This window comes from Mytilus trossulus, chromosome 3, assembly GCF_036588685.1.
Source record: "Mytilus trossulus isolate FHL-02 chromosome 3, PNRI_Mtr1.1.1.hap1, whole genome shotgun sequence".
NCBI lineage: Eukaryota > Metazoa > Mollusca > Bivalvia > Mytilida > Mytilidae > Mytilus > Mytilus trossulus.
The window spans coordinates 29,349,020-29,371,540 of NC_086375.1; the positions used below are offsets into that span (position 1 = coordinate 29,349,020).

At 32.1% G+C, this 22,521-nt stretch overlaps 1 long non-coding RNA gene across 1 annotated transcript; it reads left to right on the forward strand.

Annotated features, from left to right (window-relative positions):
• The first annotated feature begins 5,440 nt into the window (after positions 1-5,440).
• Positions 5,441-8,719, forward strand: LOC134711184 (uncharacterized). Its single transcript, XR_010106147.1, has 2 exons — positions 5,441-5,989; positions 8,508-8,719. It is a non-coding gene; the product is annotated as an uncharacterized LOC134711184 (long non-coding RNA).
• Positions 8,720-22,521: the final 13,802 nt, after the last annotated feature.

The following is a 22,521-nucleotide window of genomic DNA, read 5'->3' on the forward strand; positions in this document are numbered from 1 at the left end:
AGTGTCAGGACTTATGAGTTGTCGGATTATTTGGCTGTCGGAGAAATGGGTTGTCGGAGTATTTGGCTGTCGGGGCAATAGGTTGTTGGACTATTGGGTTGTCGGACTAATGGGCTGTCGGACTAATGGGGTGTCGGAATAATGGCGTGTAACCGTTGGTTCATAATTATTTTTTGTAAATTGTTTTGTTATAAATAAGGCCGGTACATTTTTCCCTTGAATTGTTTCATATTTCCATGTGGTGGTCTTTTATAGCCGACTATTAGATTTGTTAAAGGTCGTACGACTGCGTATGATTGCTTACATCCTCTTTATTTAAACTCTAGCTTGTTGTCTCATTTGCATACACACAACATCTCACAACTTTATTGAGTAGTGGCGTCGGTGTCTTCCTCATATAGATTTTTAGGTTTCCCGCCTGTGTAGTTTTATATGTCATTCCGGATGCTTTCATAGCTTACTATGCGGTAAAGGTTTTGCTAACCTTCTTTGTATTTAGCTAGTAGATCTCTCCCCATGCGCTTTCTTTGATATAATTCACTGCGATTCGACATAGATACTAGGGAAAAGGGCAGTAAGTAAAACGGTTTTGTAAATCTCCATGAATTGTTATAGGCGTTAATATTTTAGACCATACAAGATTTAAAAAAAATGTTGTTTTAATGTAGATGCTTTAATTTAAAAGATCAAAAAATGGCCTTTACAGAAAAAAGAACTATTGTTTAAATCTTGTACATTACAGAAAAATTGACTTTTTATAGTCACCAATACAATTTTACACTGACATCAGCAATCTCATTCAACAGAAGGTTCCATTGAATCCTTTACGAATTTTATCATTATACTGATTCCATTTGAGAACTAAAGAAAATAAACGGCCTGACTTAACTGGGGGTGGGGGTACGTCCCCCTTCGGTCCGAAATATTGTTATTTTTAGTACTTTTTTTCTGATATTTGCCTGTCGTACCCCATTTTCATACAAAATAACTCACACAACCGACGTAAAGTAAACAAACGAAATATGGAACTCGATTTAAAAATAGACCTTTGTTTTTCCAAAGAAGTCACGTGGTTTTACCTCATCTTCAAGTAAACAAGTCGACTTAATCAATTAACAAGTTGAATTTATCATGTCGACTTCGTACTACTATGTCATTACAATTATATGAGCAAGTCGACATTGTAATGCAATTATTACTTCACCATTCCGACAAGCTGACTCAACATGATTATTAGATTCCAGCTTATAACACACAACATAACTTATAATTCCGACTTATTAGCAACAAAATAACTTTAAAAGGGGTGTACCATATGCGCTTCCAGCCTGTCGCACAATACGTTCTGTTTGTATGTCTATAATCAGAATGGGTGTTCATCCATCTCTACTTAATCCAATCACATGTAGCAAAATTATTGTTCAACTATGTTATAGCAAAGGCCTGTATGGATGTGAACTGTGGAACAACTTGACTAAACACGAGCTATTATTACTTGAACGAACGCATCGGTATATTTGCAAATACGTACAAGGACTGCCTAGGTTGACTAGAACTGACAAGTGCACTTCTTTGCTAGGGTGGATTCCTATTGAAAGTATCATTAACATTAATAAGTTGTTATTCTTTGGGAGGCTGTGTAACATGCCATCTAAATATTTGCCGAAAAACGTCCTTATGTCAAGACTTTTGGTGTATTACCACAAATGTACTGAAAATAACTTTGGCTTTGTGAATGATGTCATCCAGATTATGCAGAAAGCCATATTGAAAAACTAATATCGACAAGTTACTTTCCTAAGCAGAAGCAATGGAAATCGATAGTAAAAAAGCGTGTATATGAGTATGAAGAGAACATTCTTAAACAACGCCTAGATAGTGACAATGACTTTGAATATTTTAAACATATTCATAACTCTATTGAACCACATCGTGCTTGGACCATCTTGCGACAGTATCCAGCTTTGAACTTTCAAGCAAAATTTATCATATCTCTGTGCGCTCTGGTTAGACCAAGCGAACCTAATGCTGAATTACTATTATGTCATAAGTGTGGTTTTTTTCTATGGCAACGCAATTGTGCACATTTTGATACAATGTTGTAGTGTAGCGCCTACAAGAGACTTGTTTTGGATAGATCTGATTAACATTGGACCAATTGAGTTTAGCGCAACGCTCCACGCTATGGAAGACATATACTTGACACTAACTCTACTATCATGTAATAGTGACAAATGTTTCGTTCTTGAAAAATCAGATGCAGACAGTTTCACCCACTCATGTGTAAAGTTTATTTATAGGTTATGTAAGGAATATGACAGTTAATTTGATATTTATTATAACTGAAAAATCTTAAAAGACATTTTCTATTCATCTGAACTTATCTATTCTAGTTATTCAATGATCAATTTAATTATTCATTAATATAAATATTTATTTGTTCTTTTATTTTATTTAAATCGTTATTTAAATTCTTATTATTAACACTCTGTATTATACCACATTTGTATTTATGTTCATGTATATCTATACTCTCCTGAAGGAGGATAATAAACATATATATACGTATATGCTTATTACCCCATAACACAGTTTTATCAAGTTCGATATTGGGTGGTGTTTCTGCTCAAGAGTTAATAGATCATACAAGAAGTTGGTACTAGTACTAATTATACAAATATCAACACGTGTAAAGATAGGAAAGATGCTTAATCTGTTGTTTCTGTTCTTTAACTTTAGTTTGCCTCAACCAAATGTTCTGAAACTTATACACAATGCTTATATAAACGGTCACTTAACAGTCAAAATTACGTGAATCCTGTTTCTATATGTGGAGTTTACTTGTGTTTTCTTTTCACAAGCAGGGGTATCTGTGACCCATAGACATATTGTACATTTATTTCAGTAAACGGTTTATTTACTTCCTTTGGATTCTACTTCTATTAGAATTAATTTGCATATTTTTTAGGATTGCGGTGCAGTTTGATAACAGACAGTGACCAGCATAAAAAAGTGTTTCACTAGATTGAGCTCTTTGTCTAAGTGTACTTTAAAGGTTCTTCGCACTGAGTTCAGTTTATTGATATGCGTATACCTTCATGTGATTTTTAAGATGCCTAAACAGACTATCCATATCAACATGTCCATCATATGAAATCCAAGGTAAAATGATTGAACCATTTTGAATTATCAATCTGATGGCCCCTTAACAAAATGTGTACTAGTTCAAACTCCAATACATAAAATCGATCTTACAATTAAAAATATACAAATATATCTAAATATTTAATATAGATATAAAAAATATGGGATATGAGTGCAATCAGACGATTCTCCATATACTTCAAACAAAATATACAAGTTGTACAATGACGGCAAATGTCAAGATCACATAAAGTTTCTCGTGCCACAAGACTCGTCATTTTATGACAATACATCTTCATGCTACATATTCAGAAGCAAGGTCAATTTAGAATTATACTTTAGGTCCGGGTAATATACAAAGGAACACACTGAATCATGATGACACACCCACAGTGCATAGATCAAGAGTCAAAAAGTCAAAGTCTGGTCAGGAGTTCCATGCCAAAAAAAAAGCAGTCCTGCACGAAAGTTCATTACGTACCAATGTCTCATGGCATGATGCACTACACATGCCGAATACAGAAAACATGGGTTAGGGACAGACACAGAAGACATGTATCTAAACTCAATGGAACAGTACTTGTATTTCTGGTCACTATATGCACGTTCCTTCAACATAGAACATAAACTCTCGCAACAATTCAAAGTTAAAACCGTCTTTTACAAAAGTTTGAGCAAGGTTTTTTGCAACGATTACTTTACCGCTGTTAATTGAAAATCGGATCATGCAGTTATGTCAATAAACTAAAACGGTAAATAAGACATTAAAACACTTAAGGTGGTATGGGAGTCTAAAATAAAAATGATAGAATTTGTTCGTACTTTGCCAAAACGTGGTATCTATTAATATATCTTGAAATAAAACATAAAAATGATAGGTCACCGCACATTTTCTCAAGCTACAGGACGCGACAAAATGACACATTTTGTAAGGATTATACAGGAAAAAACACCATTTTGTGGTTTACAACTAAACAAAATGATAGAATTGTTAAATACTTAAGGAAAAGATAGCTTTCAGACAATGCGTTGAGAATCTCAAAAGAAAAGATAGGGTCACCGTGAGTTTTTTTTCCGATTAAAATACAAAATAGGAAAATTCCATGTAGAATCCTTTAGAAAATGCACTATTTTAGAGTTACTAAGTACCTCCCCTTAAATAGCAATTTAAAAACAAATAAAAAACAAACAAAAATAATCATTTTTTGCAAAAATATTAATATTTATAAGTAACATTCTAATGAATAATTCAATTGGTTCTTTTAAATGAAAATTCAAATTAAATATCTGCATTCCTGCATCAAATTTTGCTAACTTGATTAATTTCTAACCTTACCATGTGATATCACTATGGTTAACTGATGGAAACACTTGATGCAATCATGAAATCGAATATTTGCAATAGTACGACGAGAACAATACAAGAAAGAGTAAGAAACAAATGAAAGTAATTATACATACGAACTTTTTATCACAATGCACAAACTATGAACCGTAGTTTTCATTCATTTTATTCATTTAAAATGTACGCTCCCGTTAAACAATGGAAATTAACGCCGTATATTTATATTGTATAAATATAAATAAATTGTTTCAATTATATGTGTAGTAGGTTAAAGTGTACAATCATATATGATAAGATTTTTGTGGAAGATATCATGTATTAACTCCACTGTAAACAAACAAATTTTATGATGTATGCAAGTTTTAATTGCTTTAGCATGTGTAGATTAGGGAAAATGAGACTTGCAGACGATTTTCCAGAATTAGAACAGATGCATTATAGTAAATTTAATATTTATAAAATTATTATTTTTGTTTGTACACTTAAAGTAACCTTTTGATAAAAAGAGATTATTAATTATGAAATTCAAATTCATTTTTATTTTAATTGTTTCATTAAATAATTTTCCCGGGAAAACATCACGTGGTTAAAGTATAATTTTTCTTGCATTTGGACCTTTGCGGGACACGCACGCTGACCGCTGTATTATACAGACATATAATTGTCAGCAGGATAAATTCATATAAAAAGGAAAGAGTTTTTAAGTTATGTAAGGAGACCAGGAATCAGTTGAAACAACAATTGTACCATACGCTGAGGGATTTTTCTTATTTACGACTCGAATAAATGATGTCAGCATAAAAGAAGTTGTATAACTGCCATGATAAAACCCACCTTCACATTAAGACAGTATAAGATTTACTTACCTTGTTTTAGTTAAGTCAAACATTTCACTGACTTAAAGAGAATAATTAATCCAGTCAAATATTCACAGCTGATCTCAGTGGGAAAGCCACGGATCGATTCTGCGCCTCCTTCCATATGACGTAACGGCCAGAAAATCAAGGGCGACAATCGCGATTTTTCATAGAGGGCGACACTATCGCGCCATCGCGGCAATTTGTTTACATCGTGTACGTGTGATTTTTCGAGAAATTTATCATTAAAGACAATTAAACTTGTGTCATTTCATCATCAATTAGTTATATAGGTAAGTTTTACAGGTGACCATGCTATTTTTTCTTCTTAGAAGATTTTATTTTACAAGAAACGAACATCTGAAAATGGCAAGTGACGTTGTTAATTTGGGGATAAAAATATGGCGGGTGTTTTCCCCTTCTGAAAATAACTGACACATTTGCATCCTATTGGCTATTTAAATATAAAATGACCAAAAATAGTATCTATGATGATAGGAGTCCCTAAATATTTGCATAAATACCCATCACTCCGTGTCAAATTGTAACTGAGGCTGCGAAAAGGAAGCACACAAATCGACGCCATTTTTCAACAGATTAAGGTTTCTGAGCTCACGAAATCCTAGTATTATTACTTTTAATGGTTAGTAGAAAGATATTAATACTATCCATAACATGATTTATTGATCTGATCGGGTTATGGCTACATGTTTGCCTCTTTTCGATTCTTAAATCCAGTAAATTTCCGTAGACCACATGTAAATAAACGCCCCTTTTCCAGCGTGAGACTTCAATTTGAATAAAACTTCAATTTTGGCAGGTCAATGTTAGCATTTAAATTTTAATTAAAGTTTTACAGTTGTGTAATGCATATGTGCTGATTTGTTTGGTTGTCTCGAATAGTAAAAAGGTTAATATTTTTATTTTTGAACCCAAAAAGTGTGACAAAAAACACAAAAAACAAACAAAATAAAAATATAGGAAAAAATAACTATCCCCAGGATAAAGGGGGTTTCCAACTATATGTCCCCATTCAAATGCATTGATCGTCCCCAAAAAAGGGAGATTCCAATCCCTGGAACCCTATCCCTGGATCTGCCACTGGGAACTATGACTATTAAAACGTATAAAGAATTAGAGAATTGTTACTAAAGGAACAAGAATAGAGAAAATTTACCATAAAATAAGTTAAAAAAAAGAGCAAATGACATGCTAGCTGCGGAACCGTCGCTCTTAGGTCCTTATGTTATTTTTTGACTATTTGCAGACCATATACAATTTTTTTTCTGGGCCACCTTCCTATGCATCCCAGAAAAAAATCAAAATATTCCTAGCAGCAAGCCAGGGGTCTGGTCATAATCATTTAGAACTTTTGATGTGCTTATTTATATATTGAGGAAAGAAAAATTATGGACAAAAAGTATAAAAAAAAATAGAGACCAATGAACTAAAAGATTAAATGATAAAGAAATGCAGAAGACCCCATCCAGAGCCTTGTCTATGTGAACAACAGTACTATTATTTTTGCTCAATATTGCATATGGGCATGTAAAATCTATAATACTAAAATTACGAGGTCCAATTTGTCAGCCGTCATCACGTAAAAACGATGAATCAAATAATAGACCACTTTCGAGTTCATCCGTCACCGGAAAAAACTCGTCAATTATACGCGTCTTTATCACCGTCATTTGTGCGTTTAGGGGCGTCGTCACTTCCTTCCAATGTTGAGCGAGTGGTTGGAAAACTATAATTCTTTATTGTACGAATTATTCGGCAAATTGAATTCTCAAAATTGACAATCAACACTGCTGTCATTAGGGAATTGTCAGTAAGTACCTACAGAGCAACCATTATTTCTAGTTTATCCTGCACAAAGACAATCACTAAGACGCTTGATGAACGTAAATAGTGCAGGGATACAGGCGAGCCCCTATATCTGGTAAATGACGTCATAAAGGCGTGCATTATTGACGAGTTTTTGCCGGTGACGGATGAACTCGAAAGTGGTCTATTCAACTTTATATTTAACTAATATAGTACAAAAGTGTAGATTAAAAATTACACCACCCCAGGCCCTTTTGTTTTTGACGTAATTAATATTGCCAATAATTAAGAAGTTCCGGTTCGAGTCCGATACAGATACCAATAGTATATTCACCTGTTACCTATTACCTTATCTGTATGTTCCGCATCTGACAGGCTCACCACCAAACGGTGTATTCAGGATTAATATGCTATATACACGGTCATAATCACAGGGTTGACACTACTAAATTGTCAAATTGTTACCTATTGTAGTATTTTAATCAGTAAGACTTTCAAAGATAACAAATCTGGATTAAAAATAAGGCGTATAGGTACAGTTTTCAATTTGTTTGTGGGCATGCATGACATAAAACAGCGAATCAAAGAATTCAACTTCATTCAGATGACAACTTGAATACTAATACTAAAATAAGGCTTGCGCATAGTTATATATTTTAATTCATTCACAGACCCGCGATATCACGGGTGTTTTCTAGTATCTTTTAAAGATCTCAGGTATATGAAATATTCACCAGTAGGAAAGTATAAATTCTGTCCCTCCTTCCATGCTAAAAAAAAATATTTATTGTTGAATTTTATTGCCACCTTCAGTATTGGCTAGGTGTTGTGGCCAGGTTTTATTGGCATTGGATACATTTATTATCAATTACTGGTATAAAGAATTAAAGATATGAATGATTGAATGAAAAGTTATCTTTTAAATAACAGATACCTGTAAGATAATTTAATGTTGCATATTATGTTATACTTTATTTAAACATTATTTATATCTATTAAAGAGGTTGATATGTTATTATGGTGATGAATTTTAATACTAAAGTAAATGAATTTATAAGTAGAAAATTTTTCCAAACATCTGTTGGTGTGTATAAGTATTACCTTTTCTAGAGGACCTTTTTCGGAACGCCTGGATTGGGTATTTTTAGCTGAGGATTTCGGAATTGATCCTTCGGATTCCAGTATTTCCTTTCAACATTTTTACCTCAGAAGAGCATGTTTTTGTCAGTAGACAATTAAAATATATTATAATTTACCGATCATATAGCAACTCTAGAGAAGTTTGAAATTATATTTATTTGATAATATCATCTGCATAAATTATATATTTTCAGATAACAATAGGAATAAGAAGAGCAGGATTTCTATATTGAGGATTTACATGTATGGGACAGAGGACTATTTGGCTTGATTTTACTTTAAAAAACTTTTTAATTTAACAATAGTTCTCCTTAATTGTTTAAAATACTTTTTACATATTTTTCATTTTAACATTATTTTTATGACTTTGTATTTATTCATCACTTAATAAACTTTTATTTCTAAACATTTTTATATTTTCAAATATACATACAATGTGAAACACTCCACCATTTTATATTGATAACGTGGGGTAAATGTACATGAGACACTAAACTGTTGCAATACAATATTACTTAAGGTCATTGAAAAACCTGAAATTCATTGATGCAAAGCTAGCATATTCATAGGGCCCCCTTTCATAGGAAAAAAATTGGTTGATTAAATAGGGAATCACTGGAGCGGGCCCCTCCCAAGTTAGTCAGCAGCAGCAACCCCCCCCCCCCCCCCCCAATAGAAAAGTTCTCGATCGGTCACTGGTGTCAGACATATACATGTATGTACTGTAGTATTTGAGACATAAGAAAAATAAAAGATATATAAGTCAAAATGATGGTCTTTTATTCTTTATAAGGTTTGAATGACTTAAATGGAAAGTTTCTAGAATTGTTCACTTCTCCTAGACATAGTGAGGTCCCTCAAGTAGCCTATCATGACATGACTTTTCACTGTTTTGCTTCCAATGGCATGTAGATTTCAAAATTGGTAACCCCTGCACCTAAATAAATCATTTTCAGTAGATACATATTTTTTTTCAGACTTTTTGATGAAAAGTTTAAACTACAAATTAGAAAAAAGATAACTGATCAACTTGAACCCACAACATATAATTGAGCTCAGGTGCTCTGGAAGAGTAAGCAGATCCTGCTCCTTGTGTAGTAGTATGAATGAGATGTCTATGTACCTTTTTCCTGGATATGTTAACACATGATTTTGCAAATTATTGCAATTGTGTGCTTTTAGAATGGAGTAAAATGTGTGAAAAGGTATTCTATTGCAGAAAAATCAGCACACAGATATAGGAATAGTATGATTCTTAATAAACTATAGATCCTGTGTCCAAGATTTGTTTTCTTGTAAACTGGTGTAAAATAAAAATGTGGGTATATCAATGCAACAAAACAGGATCACCAAAATCAGAGTGAGACATTCATATACCATTTTTAAAGTAGACCTTGGAAGTGACATAGCATTTTGTTAATGCTTTAAATGGTCATATAGCTCTAACATGTATTAAGAATTCGATGTACTAGGCATTGGGCATTCATATTGAATTTTAATCTCCAAGTTCTCAAGAGTTAAATATGCCCCAGGGCACAGAAACACTCAAACATGAATAGTTGGTCACAGTGTACATCAGGTTGCTTGATAAGCATGATAAGGACAGACATTTATTAACATGTGTGAGTGTTTAGGCAGGCAATATTTGTTGATTGGTACATGTACTTTTTAAAATTGACAAGTTGAAACATTTCAGATTTATAATAATTTACAGAATCAAAGAATGACTGTAACCATTACCCTAAAAATTGGCTAAAAACAAAGACTAGCTGAGTGTTTACACTTTGCATTTTTGCATGCTTATTCAGACAACAACTTTTGACTAACTGAATTTTTTTTGTTGAAAAAAGGGGGGGTAGGTCTACTTCCAGACAGTGGAAGTTATTTATATGGACAAATTCGTTCATAGATTAAACCAGTTTCAATGTACTACATAAATCTCGCCCATGAATCTGTTATACACCAGCAGCATAATTAAATAACTACAGAAAATGTGATACGAGGAGTTTGAGCAACTTGTAAACATCAACAAATGACGTTGTAAAGCCTTCAACCACTCAACATTTTAAGTAAAATATATTTAAAATCCTGAAAACATCATCACCCTTCGTTGTCTCAATCAATTTTGTGCTTAAAATCTGTAAAATTTGACATAATTTGCTTGATTTTGCACCGAAATAACTCCCAAAACGTCTGAAAAATGTTGAATTTTGACCTCCGGTTGAAGTATTTATTATGTAAACAAGACTCAGAGTGATGGGGAATCCTGTACATAGTCATGTGCCCATATGTTTCTAGGTCACATTTATTTATATCTCGACCAATGAAAAGCTTTAGGATGCATTTGTGTCAGTTGTTTGTAGTCGTGGGGATTACCCGCGGTTTTTTGGAAATCAACGGAGGTAGCCTTATGATTTATCATATTTCAGTAACGGAGCACTTATTTGAATACCGAATTTGGCAGTCGTCTGACAAAATCTATTGTAATGAAAAATTAAACTCAAATACTGATGGATGATAAGTTGTTTTAATAGATTTATTGTCTGAAGCACAGGCTACGTTTTTGTTTACACGCTGGTTACAGCGCCACCTCAAAATTTTTAGATTATGTCCCCTTTCCCGCGGGACTACCGGAAGTAGCTCTTCAATGTCACTGGCTTTCCCACTGTCTCGCCATTACTTTTTCAAACAAACCTACTAAATATGTGTGCATTGACTGTTAAGATGCAAGGTGACATCAATGTGTAAGACAGAAAAACCACAATGTCAAAAAATGTCTTTATTTTGGAATTTAGTTCAAACGGGGTTTCCCAAGGGATGATAGAACGTTATACTTGATGCTTTTTTTTAATTTTGAAATACAGTGGAGATCACTTCTAACCTCTCATTAAATCTGTCAGAATCTGTCAGGAGAACTGTTCTAGGACAGTACGTAGAACTGTCAGCCTGACACCTTTTAGTCAGTTCTATGTTAGAACTGTTCTATAGCTAGAACTGATTTGGTCAGTTCTACCTAGAACTGATTTGGACAGTTCTACCTAGAACTGATCCTGACAGTTCTACCCTAGAACTGATTTGGACAGTTCTACCTAGAACTGATCCTGACAGTTCTACTCTAGAACAGTTTTAGTCAGTTCTACTTCTAGAACAGTTCTGATTACAAATTCTACGGCTAGAATTGATTTATAAATTCTACGGCTAGAATTGATTTATAAATTCTACGGCTAGAATTGATTTATAAATTCTACGGCTAGAATTGATTTTTAAATCCGACGGCTAAAATTGATTTATAAATTCTACGTCTAGAATTGATTTATAAGTTTTAAGAACTCTTTGTGTAAATATAAAAGCTTCGGCAAAATAGCGAGAGTTTTGCCGGTTTTATTTCAAATTTATCGTCGGCAAGAGAACATATGTTTAACTCCGTCATATTCTGCATGTATGTGACTGTTCCAAGTCTGGAGCCTGTTATTCAGTGATTTTCTTTTGTTGATGTGTTACATAAATTATTTGTTAATCTTTCATTTTTGAACATAGATTAAGCCGTTAATATTGGGAAAAAGGGGGGGGGGCATTTTTATTTCAATTGTTTTACATTTGTCATTTGAGGAGTCAGGGTGGCTCATTTTACATAAAAGAATTATCTGACCTTAATCTTTGTGTAATATGTTATTCTGGCCCAAACCACCAGGGACGGATCCAGCAGTTTTAAAAGGGGGGGGGACCAACTAAATGTCCTCATTCAAATGCATTGATCGTCAAAAAAAGGGGGTCCCCCACCGCTTGAGCCACTATTAACTTAAACTGATCATATTTTATTTCATCATATAAATCTATATACATTTAGCTGCAAACTGCAGGAATCCAGTTTATCTTTAGGCAAGGATACCAATTATATTGGAAAACATTAATGATTTTAAAATTTTATTTGCACTCAATTTATAGTACTAGCATGTCCTCTTTTTATTTAAAATATTGAATTGTAAACAAATGTGATATCTTTTTACAAATAGTTTTCATAACTCGCGGACGGACCTGTTATACAAAAATCTTTTGACCGCATCAATCTAAACTGACCTTATTTGCTCTTTCTTCCTGCAAATCTATATAGCTGCACAGTAATTCAGTTATAAATTTAGGTCAAGAGGGACTGTAATATACAAGTTACAGCCATATTGGAAAACAATGACCTCAAAATGTTGTTCACATGAATTTAAAGTGCTAGCATGACCTCTTTTTATTCAAAGTATTGAATCGTAAACAAATATCAGTAGTTTTCATACTTCAGACTGAGTCGTGTAATAAAATATTTTGACCGCACCAATCTAAACTGTCCTTATTTGCTCTTTCTTTCTACAAATCTGCTTAGTATATAGTTGCACAGTAATTCAGTTATAATTTTAGGTCATGTCAGGGACTATAATATACAAGTTACAGCAATATTGGAAAACAATGTCTTTAAAATTTTGTTCGCATGAATTTATAGTGCCAGCATATCCTCTTTTTATTCAAAGTATTGTATCGTAAACAAATATCAGTAGTTTTCCACCCCATCCTATACTTTTTATCTTTTAATATAAGAAATATATTAGGTTTTTTAGTCTTCTTATATAACTAACAAAGTAAGACCGTGAGACCGTGCGGTCTAACAAATTTCTGATAATATCGTTAACAAAAACTTAACAGTGCGATCAACCAATCGCTAACGTTAACATATAATACCATAGTGCTTTGAAGTCTAGCAAGTACGGTCTAACAAAATCTTTTAGTACTGATAACTAATTTAAAAAAAATAAACCAATCGCTGATCATTCAATTGTATTATATGTCTCTGTCATTATTGATCCTCCTGACATCATTGCTATCTTCGCCATCTTTGTTACAGAAAATTATTTTCAAAGATCTTATTTATTTTTATAAGTCCATGAAACAAAACAGAAATATCCAGATGACATTCAGATGACATTCAGATTGGTCATAGTAATCAGCTGGAAATTATATTGAGGGTAATGCAATCATTTTTAGAAATGTTCAGTAAACGACACAAGTTTTCCCGATGTACTCCGGGTTTTACATCAGTGTTGTTTGCAACGCCGTATCCTTCAATTTCATTGAAGACATCAAGCGAACATAAACTTGAACGGTGTATGATGTGCTTGCAAAAGTAAAAAAACAATGTACATAAACGCCAACGTGTACATAGAGATTTTCATTGAAAAGATGTACTCCGGAATTATTCCGCTTTTGACTCCATTTTATATTTTTATTTGAGCTCTCTACGTTTGAGGCAGCAAAGGTATACACATGAATACAAAAACGAAAAAAAGTTTCTTTTTTTCTCTCTTTTGAAATGGTAATATACGCTGTTAAAATATATAAACATGCAGATATGTAGTACCTATTGCAAGATTGTAATATTTTTAAAAATTGTTACATAAAAAAGTAAGCAAATTCAGTTCTAGAATTAATAGATTAAATTAAACTACAGGGACTTCGGCTTGTCAACTAAAATCACCATGGACCTGCTAGAGCACTAGATTTTTCATTACAGAAGAAGTTTAAGAACTGAATCGTTTCTCTATAGAGGTCAGTATTTAGTGGCAATCTATTTCCGTGTTGGGTTATGTATCTGGTCCACAGGCACTTGTTTCTATCCATGGGAAGACCCACTGTCAAATATATTTACGTAAATATACTGTTTGATAGTGGGTCTTCGCATGGATAGAAACAAGTGCTGTGATCTGGTCTATAAAAATATTTTGCCACAATTTTGTATTTTTTTAGTCTATTCATGAATTAGATAATGTGTCTGGTGTGATTTTTTTTACCACTGAATTAATCACCAATCAAACCATATGTATAAGAGGGGGGATAGGACCTTTATCAGGACTCCGGGATCGGGTGTTTTTAACCTCGGGATTTTGGGATTGACCCTTTCAGGATCCGGGAATTCCTTTTTTCGAATTTCGGGACCTCAGGATTTCGTGTTTTTAAGCCTGGGATTTCGGGATGAGGTATATTTTAGCCCGGGATTTCAGGATCAGGACCCCTTCTACCCCCTCTCATATAAATGGATAGAATTTTAAAAAATATCTGGAACCTGAATCCAAAGACAGAATGAATAAATAAATATAAATATAACTTTTTTATGCATCCCATAAAAATACATATATATTGGCGGGACTAGACACTAACTAATTGTAGTTGATAATCAGTGATTTTATTGTCGTTCCATACATATGTAATAAAGATACAATACGGTACCAAACATGTGTTAAAAAATATATTCACTATTATCTTAATTATTTCCGATAATATCAATAAAATGTCTTTCAAACTAGTGATGCCAGCGTATCAAACTTATAGTATGTCACTTTAAATTTGTTATTATCACATTCATTTCATCACAGAATGCAAACAGGGTAATTAAAAAACGGCGCTGATTGCAGTCCAAATTCAAAAACATTATAGAACTTTTTATAAATCTCACTTATTTTGGACATTTTATATGACAAAATATATCTAATTAATTTTATGATAAAACTTTAGAACTATGTGGTCAATGTATAGCCTCAGCAGTTCCAACATTTTTTTCTATAAGAATACGCCACCAAAATCCATTAATCTCCAAGTCTTGGAAGTCTCGTGGACCGTGGAGTCCAAGATTTTGTCAACATTATACTGAAGAGTCTATCAGATTCATTTCCTATTAAAATACATTGTTCCCAGACCACTGCAGCTGCCTGCTGGTAAAAGTGGTCTCTAACTTTTACTGTTGTCACACTAACATGCAATTTTTTCACCCAATTTCAAGTTTTTGAAGTTTTTTTACCATAAATTATTCTTCCATATGTATTAAATGTACTTTAAATGTAAAGAAAAGTTACAAAAAGCATTCCACATGATTATGAGTATAAAATGTAAGATTAAAGATTATTTAGAGTCGATTTAGGCGGTAGCACATATTTTAATACATATAAAAATTCATACAGAAGCTATGAGAAATTGAAATTTGTTATTTTTTGTTCATTTCTATGCTAGGATGTTATGATACAAGAAGTCTAATTGCACAAATACTCTTGCATTCAACTTTTTTTGCAGACAGCATGGTCTAATGCACAGTTTTTTTTCACTTTTCAAGGAAAACTTGCATGCAGTTTTAGTCTAAATTGGCATATATATTTGAACCACTAACTATTCTAAAGAAGACTGCTTTTTTATAGATTTAGTGAAATATTTATGATGGACTACAGATTTTATGTACAAAGCTCTTCACATTTCACATACAATGTACATGAAACAGGCCGTTTAACCAGGGCCATGAATAAAACATATTTTGCACATTTTTCTGTGATAATCTACTTTTCTCTAGATTCGGAGTTCACCTAATGGGTAATAGAATTTGAATTGAGCACAGAAACACAAATATCAAAACATAAAAAGCCTTCAAATAAAAAGTCAGCATGCCTGTAACCCATAAACATGGAAACTGCTTTAAACTGCTTATTTAGCCGTAAAATGACAGAATTTCTATCAAACACAGATTTAAATCCTTTACTTTTATTGAGACCAGTAAACCATTCAGGGAAGTTGCCAAAGTACAGAATCTACATTTACTGATTTCATCTCTTAGGCCAGAGAAGAGTTATTTCGTAGTGCATTTTCTTTTAGACAATACATTGTACATTCAAATTAAAAAAAATCGCACTTGTTCAATCTCAAAAAGATTTTACAGTGTAGTGTACTACTATTGGGACAAATAAAGCAAAATTATAGAAACTTCTACCAGCTCTCTAACTCAAAATATTGACAATTCTGTGTTAAGGGTGTCTAAAATTCAGTTTGACAGCTTCAGACATACTAATTTTTTCCCTTTTCCACTGGACCAAATCACTACTTAACATAAAAATTCAGCACCCAAATTTTTTATCATGTAATTTCATCCCCTTACTTAATATTTCATGCATAAAATGTCAAGAAATAAATTAGAAAAGGGTGTGAAAAAAATTGGCAAGTAATACACTGTTCACACTAGGGAATATATATATGTGGACAACGAACATCAAAGGACAATAACTGTGTCCTCGCACCAATTGCTAAACCTCTTTTCTAGTCTCTAACTTTAATTTGTCTCAACAAATGTTATAAAACTTATACACTGCTTATTACAACACAGATTAAGTTCAAATTTGACTTTTTTCACTGTTTCTGGTATTGAGTTACAATTATTTATGCTCCATTATTATAAAATGGAAAAATATCCAAATCTATGGTGGATCTAAAAAACTTTTTTTTACGGATTATATTTATTTATATATATGATTTACAAACTTCAGAAAAGGTTGAAAAGCATTTTAATTTGAGGATATTCCAACCTGAAGCAAGTTGTACCAATGTTAATGATGGAAGACCCTGTTAGAATACTGTGCATACCTGGGGCTAAAACTTAATCAAAGATGACCTATGCTGAAGTGGTGAGACTTGCTATGCATGTAACAGGAGACCAAACTGAGACCACCTTTGATATAAAGGTATGAAAATGATGTCTATTATTATAAGAATGAATGGAATATATTCCAGTTGAATGTGACTTTTTTTTTTATATCCCCTAGTCCCTACAAACAAAGTTTTGGGAGATACATAGAAATCCCTATATCATCCATCTGTAATTTTTGCAAGTGCAACCCCTTAGATCTGCTGAAATTGATGACATTACACAGTAAAACATAGGGCTCCTTATCAGCGAGGTGTATAGGCGAGTTAGGATAGTCGAGTTATGAAGGGCAAGATATGAAAGACCAATTGCAAGTAACAAAAATAACATTTTTCTCTAATTTCTTAAGAATTATATATACAGTGAGTGAATCTTGAAATGGTTGTGGCGTCTGATTTTGTAATCAAAATTTTTACATTTACTTTACATTTAATAAACAAAGCATAGATGTACCCAAACTTAGTTATACATTGCATCAGGAAGGGTCCCGGTATTTTGATTGCAGAATTTGAAAAAGTTATGTGATAATTATTTATAAGAGGCCATATACATGTATGTTGGAAAGTCATGCACACATAAAATTCTTTCATGAGAGTGACATTGCTCATTTTTCTAAAATAAAACGGGATACACTGTAGAGTATACTGTTCTGAACAAATCAAGCATAAGAAAATTAATCATGTAGACAAATAAAATAAACTTGCATATTGCCAGAACAAATATTGCCTCTACAGCTGCCCCAAAAAGACCACTCTTAATGAAATTTGCAGCAGAAGAGGTCTTTTACATATAAGTGCTATAGTTTTAGTTACTATCTCTCTTTAAGTTTAAAATGACACTCACAGTGTTGTCTATGAATTTAATGATCATGATGATAATTAAATTACAAGCCATCCTCAGTATTTCAAAAGGCTATCTGTTTCTATGGAAAATAAACATACTTTGTGTAGAGATTACATTTTTATTACATGACACTCAGACTCAGATGAACAACATAAAGATGATCGAATCAACAATACTGTATACAATTCTATAAGCAATCATCCTTCAAAAATGTTAAGATACACCCAAAAAATATAAAAATAGTTTTCCCCACATATCACATGAATGAATAATTATATCTTAAAAATAAAATATATCATATTTTTGTTATTGGTTAATAAAATTCATTTTATTGGGATTTTGTTTACAGTGTATAGAAATGAAGAAATCATTGGGAGCCCCTGCCAAAAGGAGGAGTGTTGTTACAGAATATAAGTTCCCAATGGTAAAACTATTCTGGAATATTATTTCCACAAGAAGAACTATTATTGTATAGCAATATAATATTTCCCACAGAAAGTAACCAAAAGTTAGCGTGCAATAAATTCCATTATTGCACTAGTGCAATAAATCTTCAAAATTCATGACGTCATCAAAGACAAAAACTCAGTTCAAACCAATATTTACTTTCAAATATTATATTGCTATACAATAAAAAGGTTTATGCATGAATATTGGGGAATATTGTCCCTCGTAGATCATATATTGCACTCACAAGCTCGTGCAATATAAAATTCTACTCAGGACAATATTCCCCAATATTCATGCAATAACCCTATATTACAGTAGGTGTTCCTAACGGAATAAATAGTATCAAATATTTGTTCCAACAGGTACAGGTATTATGACATTGTTTATAATAAAGTTTCAACTGGAACTTCTGTTAGGTGGAACAAATTCACATTGACAGAGTGCCTTCAGATGAGATTGGTAGAAAAAAGAAAGAAAAAACAGTTTTCATATTATTTTGAATAGTATGACTACAAATGACCATTTATAATAATATAGGAATTAACGATATTATACCATAAATTCGTTTTACACCAGCTTCATGCATGGCAAATGTTTGAACGTCTATACATTTTCGAAAATAAAGTGCTTATATAATCTTTGATGAAAAAAGAAATGCTGTATTTTGATTCCTAAATATTGAATGTTAAATAAGTAATCCGCGAAAATTCAAACTTTATTCTTAATTCTTAACTTATAAATATCAGGGTTGGTCATTGATGCATTACTCTTTATGTGTTTATCTTTTCTTTTGCTCCATTATGAATTATTTTATTTGTAATAAAATTTACAAAGGGCTTCTCCAGAAAAAAATACAAAAAGGTTTGAGTTGGCATCTATAGTCTATACTATTAAACGAGAAGACCTCATTCTGTGTGTAGCTTCTCTTCCTTCCACAATAAATTAATCCTCATGCCTCTGTGTTCTATAGGTATTATGCATAGTGGCATTTGTCATCTATTCTTTTTCATTCAGTTTAGGTAATTTAGGAGAAAAACGAAAAATAAAGGCGTACAGATATGGTTTCAGTCGTCAGACAAACTTGTTAGTCATCTAAGACTTTAATTTAATAAGAGTACTTGGGGATAGGACAGTAATTTTCTCGCCGATGGAGACTCTCTATATAATAAAGCAGTGATCGCCGTGGAGAAGAAACTCCTGTTCATAAATTACTTTTGGACACAACATATATATTTTACATCACATGATAATACATTGATATAATTTTGAAGAAGACTCACTTACACATGAGCCGTAAAAAAAAACTACCAACAAAATTACTTAATAATTGTACAACTACTGTAATTCCTTATCTTTTAGTTTAAAACTGTTGAATGTTTTAGTACCTTCATCTCATATTTGATACATTGCATTATTTATTTTTTAGAAACAGGGTATAGATGAGTGATCTAGTGTTTGAGTTCACTGAGGATGTGGCTGTCATCCTAACAAACAAAGGTTTACATAGTATTTATCAGGTATTGTTGTATATGGCTGATATATATGAATATATATATTGAACTGCATAAATATCAGATCTCTGCATTTCCATCCATTAATAGTGTTGCTTCCAAAATCACATAAAGAATATATTTAGACTCCATTACAATGTATCTTGAATGCATTTATTTAACTATATATGCAGTGTAATGCAAGACATATTTCTTAATGTGAGAAACAGACAACAGCTAGCTACAAACATGAAAAAATAGATTTAATTTTCTAAGGCTTATCACATTTATTGAATGATCAACTTACAATAAAGAATGGAAAGGGGTAATGTGTCAACGAGACAACAACCCAACCAAAGAGAAGAAAACAGCCCAAGGCCACCAATAGGTCTTCAATGTGCATTTTTTATTCTTATAAGCAAAAAATAAATAAGAATTTATATGCTTATGCCTTCATTTTTTTTTGTAGGCAACATTCAGACAGTCAGATATTCTACATTTCGGGTTAGTTATATATATACACATTCAGAATTCATCACACCATTTGAAAATATGGTAAATTACTTAAAGGATGTTTTCATCTCCTTTTCAAAATATCAAGCTTTTCATCAAACTGGTAAATATTGATATGTGATTAATAAAGAACAAAAGAGCAAAAAACAATTAATAACTGTCTTGTTTGTGCTTTTTTTGTTTGTTTGAGATATATCATGAGATATAGGCTATTGAAAATTTGTGGGGAAAATTATCTCTTGAATTTCGATATCTTAATCATTGACAAGTCTTACTTTCCAAACACTATAATAATTACAAAATGCTAGGAAGCTAAAATTACAAGAATTCAAAATTTGTACAAATGACTTCTTTCCAGAATGTTAAAGATTCTGAAAAGAAAAATGAATGTTGCATTTTTGTCTTCAATTGGATAGAACTATAGAGGAATTACGAAATCTGACAAAATTTAAAAACTTGACTAGTGAACATCTTTGATTAATATGGATTTAATTCTGCTGTATGGTGTTATTTAAATTTGAACTTAAGGAAAATTGATATACACTAGAATACAGGGGTTCAAATTTAGGTTGGTTCTAAGTCCATGACCTTCCATTTACGGATTAAAACTATCCCACAGGTAGTTTGTTGCACCCAATGTACTTGCCTATATTTGCAGTTTAAGAAAATTACAAAAACATTTTGATCAAAAGAATGAAAATTTGGATCTTTATTTGCCTAACGTGAATTTGAACTGTGGAACAAAAATACATACAGTTTTCAACAAGCATTTAATTCATTTGTTTTCAATACATCATATAAAAAAATTATGTAGAGTGGGTGGTTAATTCAATACGATTTTCTTTTTATTAGATACGGAATAAAGAAATTGCTGTTGAGGAAGAGAGGAGTTTCTGTGACGAGATTGATACACATAGAGCATTTGGTAGTGTATAATAACAAGTTAACATTTTTTTTTAATTGGAAACAATAAATAACATGGCTTCTAAAACGGTCATATATTCCTTACACATGAAATTTGTCCAGACATTGTATGTCTGGGATAAGCATGATACCTTCATCTACTTTTCAGCTTTCTTAAGAGACGGTCATATTAATACAATTCACCAAAACATTTGGAAGTTCCTACATGTCAGCTGTTTACATCTAATTTCTTTTTTCAAAAAGATTAAAGTTATTAGAAATATGTTAGTAAATGTTTTATAAATATGATTTGATAAAAAAAATTTAAAAGGTCATTAAAACAACGTTTGATCTTGTCAGTATGTGTACAGGTGGGAAATTTAATAATCTATCAATGCTCATCAAAAATGCTATTAAAATTATCATTGATACGTTTATCTAACTTTCATTTCTAGTATTTTGATGATGAAATAATGTGGAAAGAGCTACTTTTACTAAATCGTGCTTTATAAATGCACATGGATTTTACGTATCCATATCTGGTCCATGTTTTATCATTGTCAAGTCAACATCTGGTACATGTATTACCAAAATATGTTTTTCAAAATGAAAATATAGTTTTTGATAATGTTATTTTGCACAAATAAAGAGTCTAAGGCAGAATTCAGTACACTGATGTTGCTCACTTCAAATGATGAACTGTCAGTTTAGCACTTTACGCCAGAACATTGAATTTATTTCAAAGTAAAGTTTGATATCTGTTTTTTTTTAATTGTCAATCATTGGTTATATGATGGCCAACTGATTACCATGGTTGTCTTTTGTTACATAGTCTTAAGAGATCTGTATACATGGTATAAGACACAAAATGTCCGGCTGGCTCAAATATTTTTTGGAAGCCCTGGTAAATAACAATATTTTTTTAAAACAAAATGTCACCATTTTCAATCTGACAACAGACTTATATTTTAAATTCAGTTTGAGGAATTATTCACATTTGCACAAACAAAATTTGTTGATAGTTTAAGACCCCTTTTTGGCCCCAAACTATAGCAGTTTTACAAAATTGTTGAAATGTAAACTTTCAGTTATTTATTGGACAGTAGAATGCATCTGCAACATAAATACTGGCTGTTCTTGACATATCAATGCACATACATCAGGTACTAGCACCACTGAAATCTTAACAATTCTAGCATTTTAGTCAAATTTTAGACGGTTTTCATGTAAAGCGAAAGTGGCCGCATTTGTGTTCATCCTTTAAATATAAAAATGTAAGTTGTATTTTATGATAATACAAAACATATATAAAGGTTGAGGATGAACACGGATGCGGCCACTTTCATTTTTGACAAAAAACATCTGAAAAGGTGACATTTTTCAGCATATTTGGTAGATTTTTCATATTTGAGCTTGAATTGGAACGTTTTTAATGACTAAATCAGTTGAAATCTTTCACAAAAACTATTAATTCAAATGAAATAGTTTTTAAAAAGTGGTAAAAATCTTTCGTCA